General features: G+C 40.8%; 1 long non-coding RNA gene across 2 annotated transcripts in view; it reads right to left on the bottom strand.

Annotated features, from left to right (window-relative positions):
* Nucleotides 1-4,126: 4,126 nt before the first annotated feature.
* LOC141111059 (uncharacterized) overlaps nucleotides 4,127-24,228 on the bottom strand; it is a 128,969-nt gene continuing 108,867 nt past the window's right edge. For both annotated transcript variants that reach the window (XR_012236370.1, XR_012236369.1), the window contains exons 2-4: nucleotides 13,676-13,770; nucleotides 9,826-10,052; nucleotides 4,127-6,250 (exon numbers count right to left, since the gene is read on the bottom strand). This is a non-coding gene — a long non-coding RNA (uncharacterized lncRNA). The remainder of the gene's footprint in view (nucleotides 6,251-9,825; nucleotides 10,053-13,675; nucleotides 13,771-24,228) is intronic.

Below are 24,228 nucleotides of genomic sequence, written 5' to 3'. Positions count from 1 at the left end.
TTTTGCTCCACTAACAAATTGAAGCCAAACTTCAGCTCACACTTTATAATCAGTTACAGAAAATTAGTTTCCTTTTGGGATAAAACTTTTCCATTAAAAAATAAAATCTGATCATTTTAATCACCCCTGCCAGTGTTAAGTGGTTTGTCTCATCCATGTAGACTGACACATTCTGCTGGGGCATTTGTATTGTGAAAAACAACAGATTTGCTGGCTGGATTAACAGATTAAAATATAGAAGAAAAAAAAGCATATATGGTGAAACTTGGGCCCAGTTACCTCTTTCTGTATGCAATTCCGGTATAGAATTACTATGTATAGGAACAGCGTGTTACATTTTGGTCACGGCTTATAATACCTTGTTTCTATTTGCCAATCTGTTTTCTAAAATACCAGGTGTCAATTTACTGTGATGTTGTTCACCTTATTAAAATGGGGTGTGTCAGAGTGGAAGAGGCGACATTCCAATTAATCGGGAAAGAATGTTCAGTTTCAGAGCACTTATTAAACTAGTGGTGCCTGTGGGGGTGCGCTATATATGTATAGCCTAATATGTAAAAGGGTAACATTTAATGACCGACTTACATGTTATTCAGTACTATCTTCATTAGAACCTTGTATGCAAATATCACAAGTCAAAAATTTACTTTTGGTATGCATATTGGGCACTCTCTAATTGTTAAAGTGGTTGTAAACCTCTTACACGAATTATGAACAAATCATATCCCTCTAAAGTGTGTACTTGTCTCAATGAAGAGAACAAAGTAGATGGGTGTACCTGGGACACATTGATTTTCGCCAGTTGTGTGCTGATGGTACTATGGACATCTTCCAAGGGAAGTCAGCATGATGTGTCTTTCTTCAGCTGCAATTTTCTTGACCGACCACTGAATCTATGGTCCTGGATATTGCCTGATCAATGGTGTCCTTAATGCTGAGAAATTTTATCCATCATGCCATACATTCTGGGAGGCTTGTGACTGGCCCCAAATTTAGGACAACAACCCCAAACATACAATGTCACTGTGGAACTTCCGCTTATACGCTTCCTCCCCCCCTCCCGTGCCATGGGAGGGGGGAGGGGGGGACGGGGACCTGTTTTTGACAGGCCCCCTTCCCCACTTCCGTAGACGGAGCCCCCCCCTCCTCCAAGCCAAGCCAATTAGAAAGCACAGCGCGCTTCGCACATGCACACTACGTAACCAGGTGTGAAGCCGAAAAGGCTTCACTGCCGGGTTCCCCTACCAGGAATGGCAGAGATCCGAAGATCTGCTAGGGTACAGACATTGCGGGCTCCTTGGACAGGTAAGTGCCCTAATATTAAAAGTCAGAAGCTACAGTATTTGTAGCTGCTGACTTAATTTTTTTCACCCAGGCTGGACCTCCTCTTTAAGAACTATCTTTCACGTAAAGAAGAACAAGGAGATCTGGAAGTGATGGTTTGGCCCCCACAGAGTCCTGATCTCAACACTGAGTCTGTCTGGTATTACATGAAGAGACAGAAGGATTTCAGGCAGCCTATGTCCACAGAAGATGTGGTTAGTTCTCCAAGATGTTTGGAACAACCTACCTGCTGAGTTCCTTCAGGCTGGGTTCACACTATTGCAAATTGGATGGGTTTTCCGCATCCAATTCGTATGTCAGGAGATTGTGACTGACTCTCTATGGAGCTGGTTTACACATTTCCGCAGTGGTTCTGGTGCGAATTGTACAGGAGCCCTCCGTGTCTTCTGGTCCATTTCAGGTCTGAATTCAGCCAAAAATTCGGGCTGAAATCAGACCTGAAACGGTGAACGGGGACACACTGGACCCCTGCTGTGAAGCGATCTCTGCTGCGGTGTGAACCCAGCCTTAAAAACTGTGTGCAAGTGTACCTAGAAGAATTGATGCTGGTTTGAAGAAAAGCATAGTCACATCAGATGTTCATTCATTGATTTAGATTTTTAACAATTAAAATATATATTTTTGAAAGCATTTTCACTTTACAGCATTTCTTTACACAATACTGTATATATACACACACATTATATATATATATATATATTATATATATATATATATATATATATATATATATATATAGACACACACACACACACACACACACACACACGTACACACACTATATTGCCAAAAGTATTGGGACGCCTGCCTTTACACGCACATGAACTTTAATGGCATCCCAGTCTTAGTCCGTAGGGTTCAATATAGAGTTGCCCCACCCGTTTCAGCTATAACAGCTTCAATTTTTCTGGGAAGGGCATCCATAATATTTAGGAGTGTGTCTATGGGAATATTTGACCATTTCTTCCAGAAGCACATTTGTAAGGTCAGGCACTGATGTTGGACGAAAAGGCCTGGCTCGGAGTATCCACTCTAATTCATCCCAAAGGTGTTCTATTGGGCTTGAGGTTTGCAAGCCAGTCAAGTTCCTCCGCCCCCAAACCCGCTCATCCATGTCTTTATGGACCTTGCTTTGTGCACTGGTGCTCAGTCATGATGTAACTGGAAGGGGCCATCTCCAAACTGTTCCCACAAAGTTGGGAGCATGAAATTGTCCAGAATGTCTTGGTATGCTGATGCCTTAAGAGTTCTCTTCACTGAAACTAAGGGGCCAAGCCAAACCTCTGAAAAACAACCCCACACCATAATCCCTCCTCTACCAAATGATTTAGACCAGTGCACAAAGCAAGCAAAATGTGTGACTATTCACTTCAATTATCCAATTATTCCAATTAAATCCAAAAGAGATTGTACAGTGTATGTCAAGCTTTAGTAAAGTGAATGTTAATTAAAGATGAAATGCACAAAAACACCTTTGCAGTGGTGCCCCCTTGCACTGTAAGTGGTAAATGCTCATTAAGGGATAATGGAATTAGATGTAATACTTATATTATTCCTCCTATGCGACCCCTCCCCCAAAGACTCCTTTAATTCCTATGATCGCCAGCTCCATCTAGTGGCCAAAATGCCATATGTTTTTCAATTGAGTTAGTTCAGGAGACACAGCATTTTGGCCAATAGATTGAGCAGACGATCATAGGAATTAATCAAAATACAGCAACAATATGTCCAGCCTGCATGAATAAATGAAATTTGTCCAACTAATGTTTTATAAATGGACACCATGGTGTTTGACCATCCTTAAATTAAAGGGGTTGTCAGCTTATACAAATGCCGCTTTCCTGGCTACAGAAGCTTATTATAACTTTAAGTGTATGTAAACATTAACACATTTTTAAAATTTGCTTCCTTTTGGTCAGTTAAAAATACCAGTGAAAGTGTTTTATTATATCTGTTTGACAAGTCCAAAAAATAGCTGTTCAGCCAGAAATCTTGTGAGCTGATAACTTCTGCTTCTGGACTGTTATCAGTTAGCATTGCCCCCTGTTATCTCTGTAGACTACAAAAGACCCCCTTGTTATAGAGATGAGAGGGAGGAGTTATTTAGTTCTAACCTAGGCCAGTGATGGCGAACCTTAGCACCCCAGATGTTTTGGAACTACATTTCCCATGATGCTCATGCACTCTGCAGTGTAGTTGAGCATCATGGGAAATGTAGTTCCAAAACATCTGGGGTGCCAAGGTTCACCATGTCCTAGGGTGACAACACTGTGCAGTACGGTTATCACCATAGGACAAGAAGTGTGTTAATGGGAGGATTACCAAGTTAAAACACAGAGAAAAAAGTGTGAAAAAAATAAAACTAATGCAGCCACCACATCTAAGGATAGGTAAGCTGCAATACTAACAATTTTTGTTCTTGGGTTTAGATACACTTTAATGATGTATTTGGTTTACAACTGTTGCTTGTCAGCTGATAAAAAGATTGCTTGCAACTCTTACTTTTTATAAACATCACTGTTTCCTTAGACGCTGATTATGTGTAGCCTGAACCTCTGCCGCCTTCTTAAAAGGAAGTTTTGCATAAATCCCTTTAATGACCCTCTGCAGGTACTGGTTGTAGGTAGCACATGGACAGCAAAATGATTGGGCAGTCATCTAACGTCTGTGTGCACCTTTAATAGGTGATAACCTTCACTAGAAAGTACTGCAAAATGATTCACTTGGCAATAAATATTTAATTACCTCCGTTAAAAAAAAAAAAAAAAAAAGGCTTAAAATGTTCTGTTTAACAACACTGTATTTATATAGTAAACAGGCTTGAGCTCCTTCAGTACATGATGGATACAAGATTGGCATTTCTTAGTTACATTGTATTAAGATTAAAAACAAACAACAACAACACAATGATATATGAAAAAAATACTTTAACTGTGTGATTATTTCAAAACAAAGTAGCAGCAAATGTACCATTCCTTTCCAGCTGTATTTCCCTTTTATAATTATTCTAATATTTATTCTAGCCTTCCATTGGAGGTGTGTGATCCTACCACTTGGCTTACTATTGGCTGCAACAGTTGAGTGATATCAGGCATTTTGATAGGGCTATTTTACTGCTAAGTTACCAAAAATGACAAAAAGCCATCAATTGATGTAAAGTAGAACTAGAGTAAGAGGTGGGGTATAACGTTTGTCAGTTTTTTTGTTTGTTTTGTTTTTTTTTTGTTTTTTTTGCCATCTGTGTCCCATTCGGAAGATTTTGTCCTTCACTTCCTGCCCCAAAGCAAAAAAGGAAGTGAGAGCAAATCCCTTCAAAGTGAGAAAATCTTTGGTTGTAATCATTGTTACCAATGTTAGTGTCCCCACTGGAGGAATTTCCCTGTATTATTGTTCTGGTGCCAATTCAAAATTTAGGATTTTCTTCCACTTTCATATTTGGTGATATTGGTAAATATGAAAAATAGAGAGCCCAGTGATTAAAAAAATAAAATAAAATAAATAATTAAAAAAACCTGCCAGGTGGTCTAATCCCTCTCCACTGTATCCAAAACTATATAAAAAATTGCCTTTAGTTAAACTTTTAAGCTAAACTAGGCAAACAATTAAATATACAACTGGAATTTCCGACACACAAAGTTTGAGAGCTTGCTATAAAATTTTCCGACAACAAAATCCGTTGTCGGAAATTCCGGTCGTGTGTACACAAATACGACGCACAAAGTGTCACGCATGCTCAGAATAAATTAAGAGACGGAAGCTATTGGCTACTGCCCCGTTTATAGTCCCGACGTACGTGTTTTACGTCACTGCGTTCAGAACGATCGGATTTTCCGACAACTTTGTGTGACCGTGTGTATGCAAGACAAGTTTGAGCCAACGTCCGTCGGAAAAAATCCATGGATTTTGTTGTCGGAATGTCCGATCAATGTCCGATCGTGTGTACAGGGCAATACAGTTTACCTGTAGACCAAGTGTTTTAGAAAAAGAAACAGTGACAGGTGTTGGGACAAGCTATAACACTGACAAGTGTATAATGATTTATTAAAGTGGAACTTCATCCAAAAGGGGAAGCTCTGCTTATTTTGGCAGGTACCCGCTCCCACTTCTGGTCAGAAGCACCACAGCGATCTGTGCAGTTGTTTGGTCCCCTCTTCCTTCCCCCCCGTAGCCTTCTGGGACACACAGGTCCCAGAAGAATGTAGGACCATTCACAAAGTGCAGCTCACGCATGTGCAGTAGAAAACTGTCTGTGCAGCTGGAAGGCTTCACTGCTGGTTTCCCTTACCTAAGATGCTGTCACCTGCACGCAAAGCTGATTGAAGAATTGGCTTGGGTGAGGACATCGCTGGATCCCTGGACAGGTAAGTGTCCTTATATTAAAAGTCAGCAGCTACAGTTTTTGTAGCTGCTGACTTAATTTTTTTGGGGGGGGGACTGGAGCTCCTCTTTCAGTTGCTGCCACTGCTCAAATAGCGTTATAATTTGTACAATCCTGTCACTGCCACGTCTGCTGGTCAACTTTGTCTGAATGTAAATGTATATACAAAATAAATAAGGAAAAGGAATGAATATAGACGATAATATGATTAAATATATTACACAGTATTTTTCTTACTTTTGTTGTCCTTTAAGCAACACAACCTTGCCCAGCCTATGTTTAGACAATTAACGATCACACTGACAAAGGTCATTCCATGCTCTTCCATCATGTAACCATGTTCTTGACAGTACTGTACAAAGCATATAGTCCTAATTGGTGTAGATAGTTGACCCTTCCATGCTGATTCTCTCTCTTCCATCATCAATGTAGCTGTGTAGAAGTCTTCAGGAGCCCACTATCATAAAAGATTCTGGTCTCTATGCTAGCTGTATGTAAAAGTAAATGTTGAACTAATACTGTACATACCTGGAAAAAAAGAGACTGTTTAACATTTGTCTGAAGTTCAGCTTTAAAGTGATTCTAAAGGAATAAATTAAATAAATAACCATAATGTTATACTTGCCTGCTCTGTGCAATGGTTTTTGCACAGAGCAGCCCCAATCCTCTTCTTTTTTGGTTCCCCCGCTGGCGCTTCTGGCTCCTCCCCCTGCTGAGTGGCCGCAATAGCAAGCCTGTTCCTATGGGGTCATTTGAGCAGGCTCGCTCCAGAGCCACGCTCCTCTGAATGGACGTTGTCCATTCACACACACAGCACAGCTTGGTCCTGCCCCCACTCTCTCCTCATTAGCTAACTGGCTGTGATTGACAGCAGCAGAGAGAAGCGTCCGCTCTCATGCACATCGCTGGATCGAGATGGAGCCCAGGTAAGTAAAATTGGGGGGTGGGGTGGGGGGGGGGGGGGGTGACGCTAGCTTCACCCTGATGGTTTTTTAGTTTTTTTACCTTAGTGCATTCTATGAGGATTCTATTCTAAAAATATCTTCTGCCTTTAGAACCACTTACAGTTTGGGTCCAAATATATATGGACCTAGGCACAATTTTCATACTTTTGGCTCTGTATGCCACCAGAATAAAATTAAAATGAAACAAACAATCTTAATGAATTTGAAGTGCAGACTTTCAGCTTTAATTCAAGGGGTTGAACATAAATATCAAGTATACATTTTAGGAACTGCAAGCATTTTTATACACAGTCCCTCATTTTCAGGGGCTCAAATGTAATTGGACAAATGAATACAATCATAAAAAAATTGTTACATTTTAATATTTTGTTGAGAATCCTTTACTGGCAAAGACTGCCTGAAGTCTGGAACCCATGGACATTACCAAAGACTGGGTTTGCTCCCTTCTGATGCTTTGCCAGGCTCTAACTGCAGCAGTCTTCAGTTGTTCTTTGTTTGTGGGTCTTTCTGCCTTTAGTTTTGCCTTCAGCAAATGAAATGCATGCACAATTGGGTTAAGATCAGGTGATTGACTCGGCTATTGCAGAATATTCCACTTCTTTTCCTTCGAAAGCTCCTGGGTTGCTTTTGCAGTGTGTTTTGGATCATTGTTCATTTGTACTGTGAAGCACCAACCAATCAACTTTGCTGCATTTGGCTGAAACTAGGCTGACAGTATATCTCTAAACACTGCAGAATTAATCCGGCTGCTTCTGTCTTATGTCACATCATCAATAAACACCAATGACACAGTGCCACTGGAAGCCATGCATGCCCATGCCATCGCGCTGCCTCCAACATGTTTTACAAATGACGTTGTGTGCTTTGGATCATGAGCTGTTCCAAGCCTTCTCCACACTTTTATCTTCCCATCATTCTGGTACAGATTAATCTTAGTTTCCATCCAAAGAATGCTTTTCCAAAACTGGTCTGGCTTTTTTAGATGTTTTTTGACAAAGTCTAATCTGGCTTTTCTATTCTTCAGGCTTATGAATGGTTTGCATCTTGTGGTGAACCCTCTGTATTTGTTCTCGTGAAGTCTTCTCTTGATTGTAGACTTTGACAGTGATACGCCCACCTCCTGGAGAATGTCCTTCACTTGTCTGGATGTTGTGAATGGGTTTCTTTATCCTAGAGAGGATCCTGCGATCAGCCACCACTGCTGTCTTCCATGGACGTCCAGGTCTTTTTATGTTGCTGAGCTCACCAGTGCGTTCTTCTTTCCTCAGAGTGTACCAAACTGTTGATTGGGCCTCTCCTAATGTTGCTGCTATCTCTCTGATGGATTTGTTTAGTTTTTGAAGCCTTACAATGGACTGTTTCACTTGCATGGACAGCTCCTTTGAACGCATGATGTAGGTTCACAGCAATAGATTCCAAATGCAAATCCCACACTTAGAATCAACTCCAGACCTTTTACCTGCTTAATTGATGAAGAAATAATGAAGGAGTAGCCCACACCTGGCCATGAAACAGCTTGTGATTCAATTGTCCAATTACTTTTGTCCCGGGGGATGGCTATTCTTAAGAGCTGTAATTCCTAAACCCTTCCTCCGGTTTGGATGAACATACACTCAAATTAAACCTGAGAGTGTGCACTTTCAGCCCATATCCATTATATAACTATAGCTTGAATATATGTTTTGGAAAATACCTGAAAAAAATGTAAAATTGTGCCTGTGTCCAAATATATATGGACCTAACTGTAAATTGATTGGAGTTGGTCATTAATATTTCTTATTACACTGAAATGAAATGATAAATATCTTGTGCACACAGGGGCCTAAAAAAAAACAACAACAAAAAAAACGCATATACATGCATTCGGTGTAAAGAAAAAAACCCAAAAAACGCTTATACAGGTGTACACATAGGGGTTTACAGGCATATTATGAAGAGGAGCATTTACAGGCAGAAAAAAAAACGCACCAAAGGCATGATCCGAGAGGAGCTTTTGAGCACATCAAGGGGCATAAATGCGCATACGTATTGTAACATTAGAGGTGTTTTTTTCTGCTAAATTCTGGCAGAAAAAAATGCTACTTATTTTCATAAACCCGTGTGCATGAGGTTTTACAGGTATCATTTCTGTGTGATAAAAAATATTCATATACACTATATTGCCAAAAGTATTGTGACGCCTGCCTTTACACACACATGAACTTTAATGGCATCCCATGACTTAGTCTGTAGGGTTCAATATTGAGTTGGCCCACCCTCTGCATGACGTATGGATGAGTGAGTTTGGTGTGGAGGAACTTGACTGGCCTGCACAGAGTCCTGACCTCAGCCCGATAGAACATCTTTGGGATGAATTAGAGAGGAGACTGCGAGCCAGGCCTTCTCGTCCACATCAGTGCCTGAGCTCACAAATACGCTTCTGGAAGAATGGTCAAAGATTCCCATAGACACATTCTAAACCTTGTAGACAGACTTCCTAGAAGAGTTGAAGCTGTTAGAGCTGCAAACCCTACAGAATAAGACTGGGATGCAATTAAAGTTCATGCGATTGTAAAGGAAGGCGTCCCAATACTTTTGACAATATAGTGTATCTCTACCCATTAATAAACCTGTTTGGCCCACAAACATCTGGGGTCATGGAGCTGGCACATTAAAATTGATTTTCCAATTAGCACTTTCAGTTGTGGCTGTTTTATGAGTGTTTTTGCCCAATTTCACACCGCTCCTGTTGTGGTTTATCCATACAGCTGCTTTCTGATCTCCCATAGGACTTTTACACATTGATCCCAGGGATATTCAGTCCCAGCCCCCTGGTGCCAGACTTATTATTGTTATTACATTAAAATTGATTACTGGGGCAAATCATTGATCCAGCCAGTTAGTAGGGTCTCGTAGGTCCCAGCATTTATTCTTCTTCTCTGACCTCTAGAAGCTCCATAGGGCTCAGCTTTACATCAATATGGGCCCTCTTGCCCTCTAGCACTCCTCTGCACCAGCACAGGATGCCCAGGAGGGATGTGGGTGGGAAACTTTCCATGCTGTCATTTCTTTAATAGGATAAGAGGTAACTTAAAGTGTATGTCTGACATCGCCCTTCAAATTTATATCCACTTAATAAGCATAACCACAAATAATTACCTGTAGGCTGACTGTCCTCCTAATATTCACAATGATATCCTGGTCTTGGCAGCAGCATGATTTTCTCAGCTTAAAAATGTGTCGAACTTCTAGGGCGGTATATTTGCTGATTGCTACTTTAATGGTCACAACAACCAGCTAAGACACTGCCAAAGAAACACTCACAGACAGCAAACAAGTGTTGGATCTCCTCCCGCCGTGTTGTTCTCTTTTCCGGAGAGTCACCCCTACAAAGAAGGAAAACACGCAATGCTTTTGACCTCTATCAAGGAGCCAGAAAATGAATCACTTCCAATTGTGGTTTACAAGTGGCGCCTTATGGGCTGATCACTGTTAAAAAATTGTAGTTTCAGAGAATTAAAAAAAACAAGCTATCAAGAAACATTCTATTAAATCATTGTGGTTTTTGTGCCAAGCATATAAAAAATATTTAAATCAACTCTGAAAAATGTATATGATTATATAAAAAAAGATTTGAAGATAATTAATGTAGCCAAATTAGACTTAGAATGGGCGTTACCAAGACATTTGTCCAAAAAGTTAAAAAAAGTTTGGCGCTGGAAACAATTTTCAGTTCCAGTGACCTAAAATGCTTCAAGAAGTGTCAATCACTATTTACACAGTCAGGATACTGAACCATTAGCTTTATAGTGATCCCTCCACACATTACACTACAGGACACTAGACATGGCCTTCACAAATGATGGTACGATTTTCTTTCCTGCAACTACAGTCAGTGTTGATAGGGGAATCTCTCACGTAGAGCTGTTGTGTTCTCTTGGCAGGTGGCATGGGGAGCCATTCCTGCTGGGGGAAAAACACAGTGATTTTTGCTAGCAGCTATAGCTGCTGGCAATAATTGCATTAAAACTCTGACAGGCTGGTTGTACCCAGGTTGATCGATCAATCAATTTCGGTACAATCAGCCTGCCCATATGTGGTTCAAATCCCGGCCGGTCCCTGCTGAACAGTCAACGGCCGGCTTAACATTTATAGGGTTAGGATGAGGAATAGTCGCATGCCTGTAAGCCCTCCCTAGCATCCCTTAGCTGAGCTTGTTTTGGTTGAGAATCTAACGGGTTAGACAGATGTTCTATTTTTCGATCACTGTTTTCTTTACATGAAATAAGATGGCACCTGAGAGCTCCTTCTATTTGCTGTGTAGCCAGATGTATGTCCAAAATAAATTGGCATTTTTGCATATATAGTTTGTGAAATGTATCCCATCAAGGGATTTTCCACGACTTCCTTTCCTATAGACACAACAGGAAGTGAACAGAAATCTCTCCAAAGTGAGATAAATCTCCTTTGTCACTAGAAGAAATGTCCCCATATATTCCCCTCTATTTGTAGTCAGTTAAACTCAAAATTTTGGATTCCCCATTACTTTATCATCCAATCACAATGGTCACTAGGACAAACCGAGATGGTGAATCTCTTCAACATTGAGGCCCCTTGCTGTGGGAACATATGGTTTACTACACAGCCCAATATGCGTTAATGAACAATCTGCATTGCCATTTATTAGGCTGGTACCCTAACATACATGCCGGTTGTAGTGAGGTACCTTAGTAAAAAAGGGTCATGTTCTAATGTTTGTCTGTTGACAAGTCTTGGCAGTCCATTCATTTAACCACTTCAATACCGGGCACTTTTACCCCCTTCCTGCCCAGACCAATTTTCAGCTTTCGGTGCTGTCGCAATTTGAATGACAATTGCGTGATCATGCAACGCTTTACCCTACTAACTAAGCTTTTATCATTTTGTTCACACAAATAGTGCTTTCTTATGGTGATATTTAATCACCACTTTGTTTATGTTTGCTAAATAAATGAAAAAAGACTGAAAATTAAAAAAAAAAAAAAAAAAAAGAAAAACATATTTCTTTGTTTCTGTTATATAATTTAGTAAATAATTGTTCTTCATACATTTAGTCCAAAATGTATTTTGCTACAATTCTTTGGTTAAAATAACCCAAATCAGTGCATGTGTGAAAGTTAGGCCCCTTTCACACGAGGCGGGCTCCGTTTCTACGGAGCCCGCCTCGGTCCGCCGGCTCAGCGGGAGATCAGTCCGTTGATCTCCGCTGAGCCGGCGGATGACAGGTCCCTCTCTGCTCACTGAGCGGGGAGGGGCTTGTCAGGCGCCGCTGCCACCTATGGAGGGATCGGACGAAAACGGACAGCGTGTCCGTTTTCGTCAGATCTCACCCAATCCGATCCGCCAGCGACGGATCTGGACGTAGAGCCATACGTCTGCTTTTAGCGGATCGGACGGGGTCGGATGTCAGCGGACATGTCTCCGCTGACATCCGACGCTCCATAGGCTAACATGGATCGCCCGTTCAGGTCCGCCGTCAAAACTGACAGGCGGACCTGAACGGTCCGATCGTGTGAAAGGGGCCTTATAGAGTCCAAAAACTATGGTATATATCTGAAAATTGATCAATCCTGATGTACTGATGGCCCATCTGATTTCTTGAGACCCTAAAATGCCAGGACAGTAGAAATACCTACCAAATGACCCCTTTTTGGAAAGTAGACAGTCTAAGGTATTTAGTAAGTGACATGGCGGGTTTTTAGACATTGTAATTTTTGGTCATAATTTTTTGGAAAATGAAGAAATGAAAGAAAAAAAAAATGTTTTCACTTTTTTTTTTTTCCATACTATCACCAGTGCAGTACAGCATCATCATATAACTGGTGTGGCGGTGATCAGGGACAATGAGTGGTGACAGTATGAAAAAAATAAAAGTTATAAAATTAAAAAAAAAAAAAAAACTTTTTATTTTTTACAATTTCTCTTTGAACACATTATGACAAGAGCAATATAATGTTATCATAGTAACATTGTACTACTCTGGGAAAATTATCAGGATTTTTATTTATTTTATTCTTTTTTACAGATTGTTTGCTTATAACAGTGGATTACATTGCTCTAAGCAAGCATGCTGACTGAAACTTTTGTTGTGATTAGCTGTGATTGGTCAAAGCTAATCAGATGGTACAGATAGGCTGTGATTGACCCTGTCTGGACCATGTGATCAAATTGACCACAGTTAGCAACACAATTGTATACAATGGATGACATGAAAAGAAGCCATCCATTGTGTAAAACTGTCATGTGACCTGCTGCGATTCATCACCGCAGTCACATGGTATCGGCACCGAGCCAGTACTTTGCTCAGTCATCGGCTGTATCCCGCAAACACAGCCGATGACAGATTGCGCAGCTGCGCGGCCCCGCGATTTGGGTTTCCTGAGAGGTGGTCATATGATGTCCACTAATGATAAGAAAGCCACTGTCCAACCGTCATTTGTCTATAGGCCCGGCAGGGAGTGGTTAAGCTGGGTACACACTGCAAGTTATTCTTTGTTCAACCCAGCAGCCTAAACGAAAAAAAAAAAAAAAAACAAAGAACGCCATACCAAAAGAAACGATGTAGGTCTGGCAATCTCCCTTGCCGTCCTATTGTATTTTGCCAGGGGGGACCCCCGCCAGAATACACTGATCAGGGTGCTAGTTTTCCAGCATATCCCTTAAAAAAAACCTTGTTGTTAGATGGGCTTCTGTCAGACAGACTGCTGTACACACTGACTGGTTCCTGCTGAACTGGCTGATTTTCAGGCAGTGTGTACCCAGCTTTAGACATTAACACAGGACATAACTGCTGGAGAATTGTGAAGGGATCTGACACAACAGATCTAATACCTTATCACTTTATCCAAAACTTAAAAAGTATGGCCTTTAGATACACTTTAATAACCTAAGAGAAGGAATAGTATACACGACTCAATATTTGTTAGAATACTATTATTAACAATGAGTTATTTTGGACCCCTCTACTTACCTTGAATTCAGTTTTATACTTTACATTACTATTGACAAGCAGTCAGATTCAGCATCACTCTTGTCCTTTTCAGGTTGCACAGTGACAATGCATATCTGTGGAAACATGAAGACAAGCTGTTATCACCTTTATGAATGGGAAGTTTGACTGACAAACAACTACCGACAAAAAACAAACAAGGGGCTCTTCAGCTGCTGGTAGCTAAAATGATCATGTTGGAATTTTTAGTCGCTCATAATCATCAGAGATACAGAGCGCATAATATGAATTTCAACATTGCTAAGCATATTCCTCCAGGAAAGGGGTGGTAGTGAGATCAGGAACATAATTGGGACAATGACACACTTAATAGAAGTTTCCACACCTAGGCCGTGCATGTCACCCTGACAAAGGCATTACCGAATACCTCCCTTCCTTTATTTATACTCATTCTGATGAATCATGAATGGTATTGTATTAAATATTTTAGGCAACTTGACAAAAGAAACCAGCTATTCTAAAAATGCAATACACCTCTATAAAGGTATGCTAAAGGTGAACGCCACTTGAAACGGGTATTTTAGTTTTGGCTAAGCATTGGTGGAATAAATCGCCCACTTACTTCCTTTATGTAAAAGGACACCAAAAGTTGTCATTGCAGCTGCATTACACATTGTTTTTACTAAATATCTTTAATGTAACATTTGAAAAATAACAAAACATTGAGGGTCCATTCACATTATTTACAATGGGATGAACTAGGCGACATTGCCCAGCACAGTCTCAATGTAAAGGCAAGGTAATCTGCCTTGTCTCCTATGGTGTCAGTTCACACCACTGGGTTTTGTGGTGGTGTGAGCTCGAAAAAAAGAACTGCATGCAGTACTTTCTTGTAGCGCAGAGGTCTGCAGCATAAACCACTGCATCCCAAAGCTGCTGCCTGAACGGAACTTGTGACAATTAATAAAGTTCTACCAAAAAAAAGTGTGATATGCGTCGTGTCTTCCCAATGCACACCAGCAGCTGTGCGTTCAGCATGCCCTAAGAATAAAATCCCAGGCAAAAAGCAAAATACTCCAGAGAAGTAGGTGTGTCTTATTTATCTTATCTGTCAATTTTGTTCAGCCAGCTTTGTGATCGAGACAACCTTGTCTACTAGACAGCATTGCCAGGTCAGTGACCAAGCTTATCACCACCACTGTAAAGCAGTACAGCTTGGTCACTGATTCTCTGCTGACTGGGCAATAATAGAGCCTGAAGATATTGATGAAGTCAACACCAAGGCCAGATTTGCCCCCAGGTGACATAGCTTGAGGCCTATAGAGTAATACTGCCGCTGAGGGCAGAAAGGTACATGCCATTTCAAGTTCCCTGAATCCTGCATTCTTATATGTGAGAAAACATAGTTTGCTTGACTGGTAAAGACCGCTTCTACTTCATGGAATTGTAAGTGCTGCTAATCATTCCACATACATTTTCTTCATTATGTTTAGTGGGGTTTGGCACAGCTACGCAAGCTCCTCAAATGGCAGAATTTTTATTTAGTGGAACATAAGCTCAGACAACAGCTAATAAACAGAAGCAATAGTCTCAATTCACAAAGCTAACACATCAGGATACTTCTTTTTAAAAAAGTTAGAGTTGTTTTCAGTTGCATTTAATGAGATTTGAAAATTACAGTCACATGGCTAAAATAACGATACTTAACCTTGTGTTAAAGCTTTGTAAATCACCAAAGCATCTAATAGCCCCATTTAGTGGCTGAAATCTGAACCATGGGTGGCCCTAGAAGGACCACCCAGTTAAGCTGGAGACAATGTAAAAATCAACTGAGCTGGGTAGAAAACTATCAACCAAACAGTGCCTGTATCCATTCAGATGAAGTCACTGTTTGGCAGTGCCATCGTTTCCAAGCAGTCATGGGTGATCCAGCTCCTCAATACAATAGCCGGCAGTGGAGATTTCTCCATTCACCCTATTAGCCATGGGCTGAACGAAAGAATATCATGTAGCGTATTATAGCCTTTTCTCTACTACTGTCATACAGAAAATAATTCCTGAATCCGCCATCATGTGATCATCCACAGTGCTTCTACCAGTAGTAAAGATCAGCTATCTAATAATGCTGTCTGCGCCCACTGCCAACTTCTTCTTGCTGCTTCCCCTTGTCTTGATATCATCATGCTGCTGCTGGAGTTGAGGACCTAGCCAATAGATAGCCAATGGGAAAATCCCATAACTCCAGGCAGCAATGTGGGTGTCCAGAGAAATCTGTCTCACTCTGCAGTCCAGGAAAGAAAAGACTTGTGACCCAACACTTCACATGACCACAGATTCAGAAGGCATTTGGGTGTTTTAGATTTTTTTCATTAATGGGGCGATTAGCTAGACAGTAATCTGGGTATTGTTTTTAGTGGGGGGGAAACTTCCATAGACTGGACTTAAGCTGGCCATAGATGGATAAAAAAAACAAACAGGTTCCCCCATCTACAAAATTGAGGTGGAGGAATGAAACAAATTGGCTACATGTGCTGATCCAGTGGAAATTTTCCAACATTCCCATTCGAGAGAAGCTTATCTCTAGAGGGAACGGCCAATGATGGATCAAAATTTGGTGGATCAAATTTCGATCCATCTATGACCTGCTTTAACTTAAGCTCCAGGCAAAGAGTTAAACACATAGATAAAATACATGTATAGGAAATGTTTTACCTGCCAAAGGTTTTATATTTCTGTCCATGCAGGCTCTGTTGCATTTCAATACACTGTAAAGTTTCCTAAATTTTAGGGGCTGCTAGCTGGAAATCCTCATTAATACAATACAATATTAGTGTTTTTAACAAAAATTCTTAAGCAATTGAAAGTAGCAGATGAACTTGAAACATAATAAAATACTTGACTGTTTCTCTTACAATGAAAAATGACAGATTAAACATGAAACAGATTTGTCTACACACTGCTCTGCCATTGTTTGCTGCTCTAACATATCTGCCTTTGAATATCAAAGAAAGAAAAATGGCTAATCTCGTTCAAGAAAAATACAACTTGTACAGATCCAGAATCAATCAGTAATTCAGCAGGATCAACCACATGTCTGCACAATCCTTCTGACAGTCAATATCTTTATAAATAGAACATGAGCGGTTCTGACAGCTAAATAAAATATGAGCTGATTGTGAAGGACTTGTCAGTCACTATGTAAGAGCGCACAAGTCTTTTCATTGATTGCAGTCAATCTTTACTACAGCTTGCTTACAGTACTTACTATACAACTTGCTGTACTCAAACATACCTTAAAGCCCACATATAAAACCACTAAAGGGGTAGCATGTTAAACTGATGACAGGTATCAGAGTATTTTATATGTCATGCTTTTTATTGAAAACCACAATGCGATAGCTCCTCTCTGAGCCGATTGTCACTGAATCGTTTATCATAGGAGAGAATAGGAAACACCCTGAACCAAGCAAGCCTGCAGCATTTTGGGAGGTGGTCCTCTTGCCTAACAGCAACACAAGCATCTGAAGCATGAAGAAGTCTTTTGTGAGTCCTTGGGTCATTGCCACTGATTTACTAAAGGGGTAGAGAACAAAATTAATGTTCACTGAATGTAAAGTTATGGATAGAATAGGGAATGGTAAACACCAAAAGTGTTGCTAGACTTTGGCACCCAGAGCACATGCCCACAGGTCTTCTACTGAGTGCCCTAGATCTCCTTTAGGATATAGAGATGATACATTCTATGCATTAAAAAGTTTGGAATGTTGTAAAATGTATCTACCTTTAGTCAATTAATTAAATATTTAATCATCATGATGTGATATTTCAATTATTGTTGTTAAGGTTACGAGATTATAATAGTCTTATGCCCCCGTACACATGATCGGACTTTCCGACAACAAAACCGTGGAGTTTTGTTCGAAGGATGTTGGCTCAAACTTGTCTTGCATACACACGGTCACAAAAATGTTGGCCAACAATTACGAACGTGGGAACATGGTGACGTACAAGACATACAACGAGTCCAGAAAAATTAAGTTCAATAGCCAGTACGGCTCCTTCTGCTTGATTCCGAGCATGCATGAACTTTTGTGCGTCGGACTTGTGTACACACGATCGGGAAAATTTGAGAACCTGCTATCAAATATTTGTTGGCGGAAAGTCAGACAGCAAATGTTCAATGGAGCATACACACGGTTGGACTTTCAGCCAACAAGCTCACATCCAACATTTGTTGTCGGTAAATCCAATCGTGGGTACGGGGCATACGATTTGATCATCGTGGTACAACCCTTCCAACATTTTTATCTGTGTGCCCCAGGACTGCCCTGGGTAAACCCTCAGGTTTTTTTGTCCGTGTCCCAAGAGAGATTTTCCTTCACTTCCTGTCCCAGAGACACAATTTGAAAGAAAATCTCTAGAATAAGGAAAAACTCACTCCTAAACATGTGTCGCCAGAACAAGGGTCCCAGTGGAAAATTTCTCCACTATTTCTCGTCAAATGACAATTGGAATATTTTAGATTTTGCACAATTTTCTTGTCCCAGTAACAATGGTCACCGGGTCAAATTGAGAGAGTGAATCTTCCCAGCGGGCACTTAGGAGTTATATATAGGCTTTATATATTTCTAAATCTACTTTGAGTGTGCTGCCGCCAAGCAAGGGCATCTTATGTGGTCATTACACATCTCAAAACAAAGAAGTACAAGGTGCCTTCAAGGACTAGAAAGGAGCTGGCCATGTGTCCCTAATTTTGCTGCTGGACAACCATTCTTACAAATGATCATCATGCAAACATTGTACAAAGTTTGCATTGGCTGAACATACATGTTGTGCCAGTGGAGAGGAAAGAGGAAGCACTGCAGGTGCTGGACTTTATGGAGGTAAAAATAGCAAACAGCTAGGATAATCCACTCTAGCCATTGATTCTAGGCTCGGTCGTTAGATACATTAGGCAAATGTTCCCCCAACTGAATTTTTAAAGCACCGTCTGCATGTAAACTTATATGATTCACAATTCAATGTCAAAAATCAGCAACCCTCTGTGTAAAAATATGATAAGGGGACACTGGCACAAAAAATAATATGGTTTAGAAGATCAGTTCATTTGTGTCTTAACTGCTCCATCATCTTCAAAACAATGGGAAAACTTGTTAAAAGAGATCTAAATGGCTCTGTTATGGAGACATTTTTATTAAAGTGGAGTTTTCCCTTTTCCAATATGACCTGGACTAAGAATGCAGATCAAGAGCGCTGACTTCGCTCTGACTTTGTGAGCTGCATTCTTGTTGTAGATCAGTGGAGACTCAGAAGTAGTGAAGCTAAGGACAACCAAACAACTGGCATTATCACAACTCCTTATTTTATTGTTTTTTATATATTTGACAGATATTCTCAATTTGTTACCCTTGCCTAGAAAACCCTAAATGTTCTTGTTTTGCTTTTATAACTTACAGGCAGGTTTTTCTTTTTCTTTTTGTAGTCTATAAACCATACTGACTATAGTTCCTCTTTTATTAGCATACCACAGTCGACCAGTCAAGTATACAACAGGCACATAAGTAAAGTGATGTACACAGAGAGTTTACAGGGTTAAAAAGTGGAATTTTCAAATCAAGGGTTCGCCATAAAGCAAAATAATTATATGGGAAGCCTTACATAAGTTTTACATGTATATCTGCTGTCTTCAGCTCTCTAGACTCTTTAGAATGTGCACATCATGTTAGAAGTTTTTCTTCCCATTTCAGCAGTGGGAGGGGAGTCTAGGCATACACTGTGTGACAGCTGACTGGAGGAAAGGCACCCTCCCCTCCACATAGGCAGGATAATGAAGAAACTTGCAGAGTTGTGCTGTGAATAGACAAGCTCTCTGCTAATCTATTTATAGCACCCTCCCAAACACAAATTTCCAGCTGCTTTTATCTCCTGTGTTGGAGAGCTTGTCAGACGTTAGCATGCTGATAAACAGAGGAACAGAGCAGCAGAAAGATGCAGGATTAAGGGCTCTGGAGATAGATAAGTAAACACTACAGATATATGTGCCCGGATCAGATTTCATGAATGGGGTTTACATCCACTTTAATGGATGTTGACATTCTCTTAGGATCTGTTTTGTAAACTGCAATATTCCTGGATAGGTTTAGCTTCACTGATCTGAAATATATAGCTTGGACGTCAGATAATAGCGTTCCTTCATGTAATGAGTATACAGGGTGTAGAAAAGAACTGTTCTCTAACACTCTCCTGGCTGGGGTAGACTCACCATTCAAGCCAAGTCAGCATTTAGTTTAGCACTTACTGTAGTTGGCTGTGCCAACCATACAATTTATGTCACTGGAAATGAGGAGTAGAGAGTAGGGGGCCAGAGTCAGCATATGAGTGGGGAACAACAGTGATCAAATCAGACCTGCCAAACCACCCTTTCCCCTGAACAGGGACTGACCTTATCTGTAAGCATCCACAGACATCATACAAATTAGCAAAAAATGTGATCTTATGTCTATGTTTTTGCCAAGGTCGCTGTCATTTTTTAATGCCTTGATTAATTTTTTCATTATATAAATAGGGCCTACAGACATTACAGTGAACCTTCACCCCCTGATCCACATGTGCACAGATGCGCTGAAAGGCTCTGTCTGGCCTTCAGTACCTGGCAAAAAATGAGCTGAAAACTTCAAAACATGACGTGACTCGGGAGATACAGAACTTTGTGTTTGGTGTGCATAGACCAAACATAATTTCCTGTACCTTTCTAATCACACCATGTTTGCAATCTGCCACAGGGCTCTGCCAGGTCCCAAAAAAAACTTATATCCTTTATCTGGGGGGATAAGAGGCCTAGGGTGAACAAGAGTGGATTATTCACTCCCAGGAGTAAAGGATGGTTGGGGACTCTAGACTTGCAAAAATATTATTATGCGGCACAGTTGGCCCAGTTAGCCAATTTTCACTCTACTTAGCCCCATCCTATCTGGATGCAGGTGGAGGCCTATGCATGTCTGGAACGGTCGATTTCTCATATTCTTTGGTTACCACCTAAGAAACGGTCCCCAATTTTATGCCCAGCACTCTCCTTCTCCTTGAATATTTGGTATAGGTTAACAAAATCATATAAATTTAAATCCCAGCATACCCCACTGGCCCCTATTCTTAGAAATGGGAACTTTACTCCAGGCCTCACCCCCAGAACATTTGATTGGTGGACCAATAAAGGTTTGCTGCGTATAGCTGACTTATGTGATCATAAGGGAATATTGACAAGAAAGGTTTTAATAGAGAAACATCAAATACCGGTTTCGGAGTACTTCCATTATACACAGATAACACATTTTTTAAGTACTATATCACGGAATTCTGATATAGCAACTACGTCCTCTATGGAATACTTATGTCAGAAGTTTGATAAAATCTGAGGACATATCTCTGACATGTATACTATTTTGACCAACTCCCGTTAAGCAGGGCTACATGGAAAAATGGAAGGCGGAACTCCAGGAAACTATTGAGCTGGATGAATGGCATACTATAGCCTAAGAGGCCTTGAGGTCACTCAAATACTTCTATTATAGAAGCAAATTACTAAGTGCTTCTGAGATGGTACATGATTCCAGCCAGGCTGGCAACCTATGTACCAGGAGCATCTCCTTTGTGTTTCTGTGGATGCGGACAGGAGGGAACGATGTACCATGTGTGGTGGCAATGCCCTAAGGTAAGGCGTTATTGGCTTAGGGTGTATAATTTCATTTACACTCTCACCCAAGGAAACCTTGTCAAATCCGAAACAGGTGCTGCTGGGCTGTAAGGTGGAGACTGCGTCGAAATCCCAGAGATGTCTCATAGCATTTGTATTTATTATTATCTTGTATTATTTATTATCCTACAAACTTGGAAATCAGCTGTCTTGCCATTCGAACAGCTCAACCACAAACTTTCCTGGATTACGATTAATGAGCGCATGACGCGATCTTGAATTATAAAATGCGGATGTTCGAGAAAGTCTGGGACCCACAGGTCAAGTATCTTACTGGAGATTCTCAATCTATACCCGATTAGAGCAGCTTCAGGATGGTGGGATTTGGAGCACAAGGTCATTCCCTACTTTTCCCTTCAACCTCTCTTTTTTTTTTTCGGTCTTTGCTGTAGTCTTACGAGGGTCTTCTGGCCTATTTCCTATAAACCCTGAACGGTGATTTTTCCCTTAGTGTGAAATCCAGTTTCAGGGTGACGAGGGATGTGGTTTCCTCTTTATGAAGGTGTTGACCACTTTTACTAATGTATACAGTAGATACTAAGCACATATGCAATCTACTAAGAGTTATGAGCTGACTTTTAATTTGAAATTGCAATATGTAGAAGCTCCATCTTTAACTGTATATGGAGACTGAGGTGCATTTTGTTAATGTCACATTTGGAGTACTAAACGAGTTTTGGGGCTACACCATAAAGACACTGATAGTACAATCTATATCGTCAAAAAAGATCTATACTTGGAAGAACGCACACATTAGGTGTATTTTCATGCTTAAAAAATGTTTGGATATCCACCTATTTAGTGTATATTTTATACTGTAGGTGTTCTTTGTAAACATTTTTGTATTCTCTTTTGTGAAAAACTTTAATAAAAACATTGAAACAGAATCTCAATTTGAGATTATTATATGGCTGATAGAATATAGTGGGAGCTGGAGTTGGCTGCAGTAACAGCTCGGTCTGGAATAATCTACATTGCTCCTTTGATTTTCATATTGAAGGATATCAGGAAGTAGGGTACCAACAGGGCCACCTACTACTGAAATTTCAGTCTGTGTAAAAAACACAGATAAACGTAATTTTTACAGGTTACATCAAACTGGTATTTTTAAATCCTTACCTTCCTCCAATCTATGGGGCTTTCACATGTACAAATAAGGTGCATGTTACTGAAATAGTATGAAAGTAAAAGGTTAACCATAAAGGCCAATATACAAAGCTTTAAAGCAAGGATGACGATCTCAGTTTGAGTCATGTGACTAATGCCCTGTACACATGGGCGGACTTTTCGGCATCAAAGGTCTGACGGTCTTTCCGACGGACTTTCGACGGAGTTACGACAGACTTGCAACGGACTTTCTAACGAACGGACTTGCCTACACACGATCCCACCAAAGTCCAACGGATTTGTACGTGATGACATAGGACCGGACTAAAATAAGGAAGTTGATAGCCAGTAGCCAATAGCTGCCCTAGCGCCGGTTTTAGTACGTCGGACTAGCATACAGACGAGTGGATTTTTCGTCCGGACTCGAGTCCATCGGAAAGATTTGAAACATGTTCCAAATCTAAAGTCCGTCTGATCTTTGAACGAAAAAGTCCGCTGCAGGTCCGATGAAGCCCACACACGGTCGGATTGTCCGACGGATTTGTTCCGTCGGACCAGTCCGGTCGAAAAGTCCGCCCGTGTGTACAGGGCATTACATTTCCAAAGCTCACTGGAGTGAGCTAAATTTAAATTGTCATCTTTTTGGAAATCAGAATTTTTATTCTGATGCTCCAGCTTTGTGAATTGAACCTAATGAGTGGAAAGCAGATAGCAGAGGTACCTGCATGTACTAAATGTAGCTTGAGCATCCTGGGAGCCCCCAAACCCTGAATACTCACAATGAAAAGCTTGATACTTGTGTTTAATGTTGGATTGCTCCATGTTTCCTGTACAACGCATAACATTTTTACTACCACTGAGGGTAGTAGGGGAATGTGGAAAAAGTCCTACATTGAATTGCCATTTGTATATTTAGCATTTCAGATTTTGAGTAAGGGGCCCTGGTGTTAATTTTGGAACAGACCCCCCTTAAAGTTGGATGGCCATCTCTTTACTGTTCCACTTATTACTGTCCTGCACTGCACTTAAAATTAGGAAAGTGCATAGAGAACTATGTAGGCAGGTGGTGGGTACTGCTGCCCCAGCAGGAAGTTAAGGGTTAGCTGAACTCCCAGGCTTTTCTTTGTAGTTTTTCTTGGGTCCAATCCTCGGTCCCGTGTGCTATAAAAGGGATGAGGGCGCAGATCCTGAAAGCCCTGAAGGGGAAGCCACACACACTTGGAGAGGAATGCTCTGGTTATGTTGCTGGGGCCTGGATGGCCCCTATTTTGCCGAAGCCAGAGTTAAATTCCAGATTTGGACTCAGCCAACACTGGACTTTGCTTTAACAGGAATGCTGGGGCAGCTACAAGCCTGTAGTTAGGGACTAGGAATGTTAGGTAATGTCCCCACTTTATCTTGGACTATCCACTGTCATTGTCATCATGTTAATTTATTCTTCAAGTAAAGCTTTTGAAACTTTGCATGGTCTGAAGTTTCTAAAGGGGTGCAATGTAAGTAACTGGCACATACAGTCTACAGCTTGGGTCACTAAAACATATTGGGGTATAAAAACATCAGTACAAGAGTTAATACAGTGTGAGGATACAAGTGGTTACCAAGGGTAACAAAGGTTTCTCTAGCAGCCTGTCATTAAGCATGTACATGTGGCAGGTACGATAGCCTCTTGCAGCGAGTAAGATGTTGTTGGCACTCCTCTGGCCGCAATCCATGTCCC

Source organism: Aquarana catesbeiana, linkage group LG10, assembly GCF_042186555.1.
Source record: "Aquarana catesbeiana isolate 2022-GZ linkage group LG10, ASM4218655v1, whole genome shotgun sequence".
NCBI classification, from domain to species: domain Eukaryota; kingdom Metazoa; phylum Chordata; class Amphibia; order Anura; family Ranidae; genus Aquarana; species Aquarana catesbeiana.
Note: the sequence above shows the minus strand (reverse complement) of the source record. Positions and strands in the feature narration are given on the sequence as shown.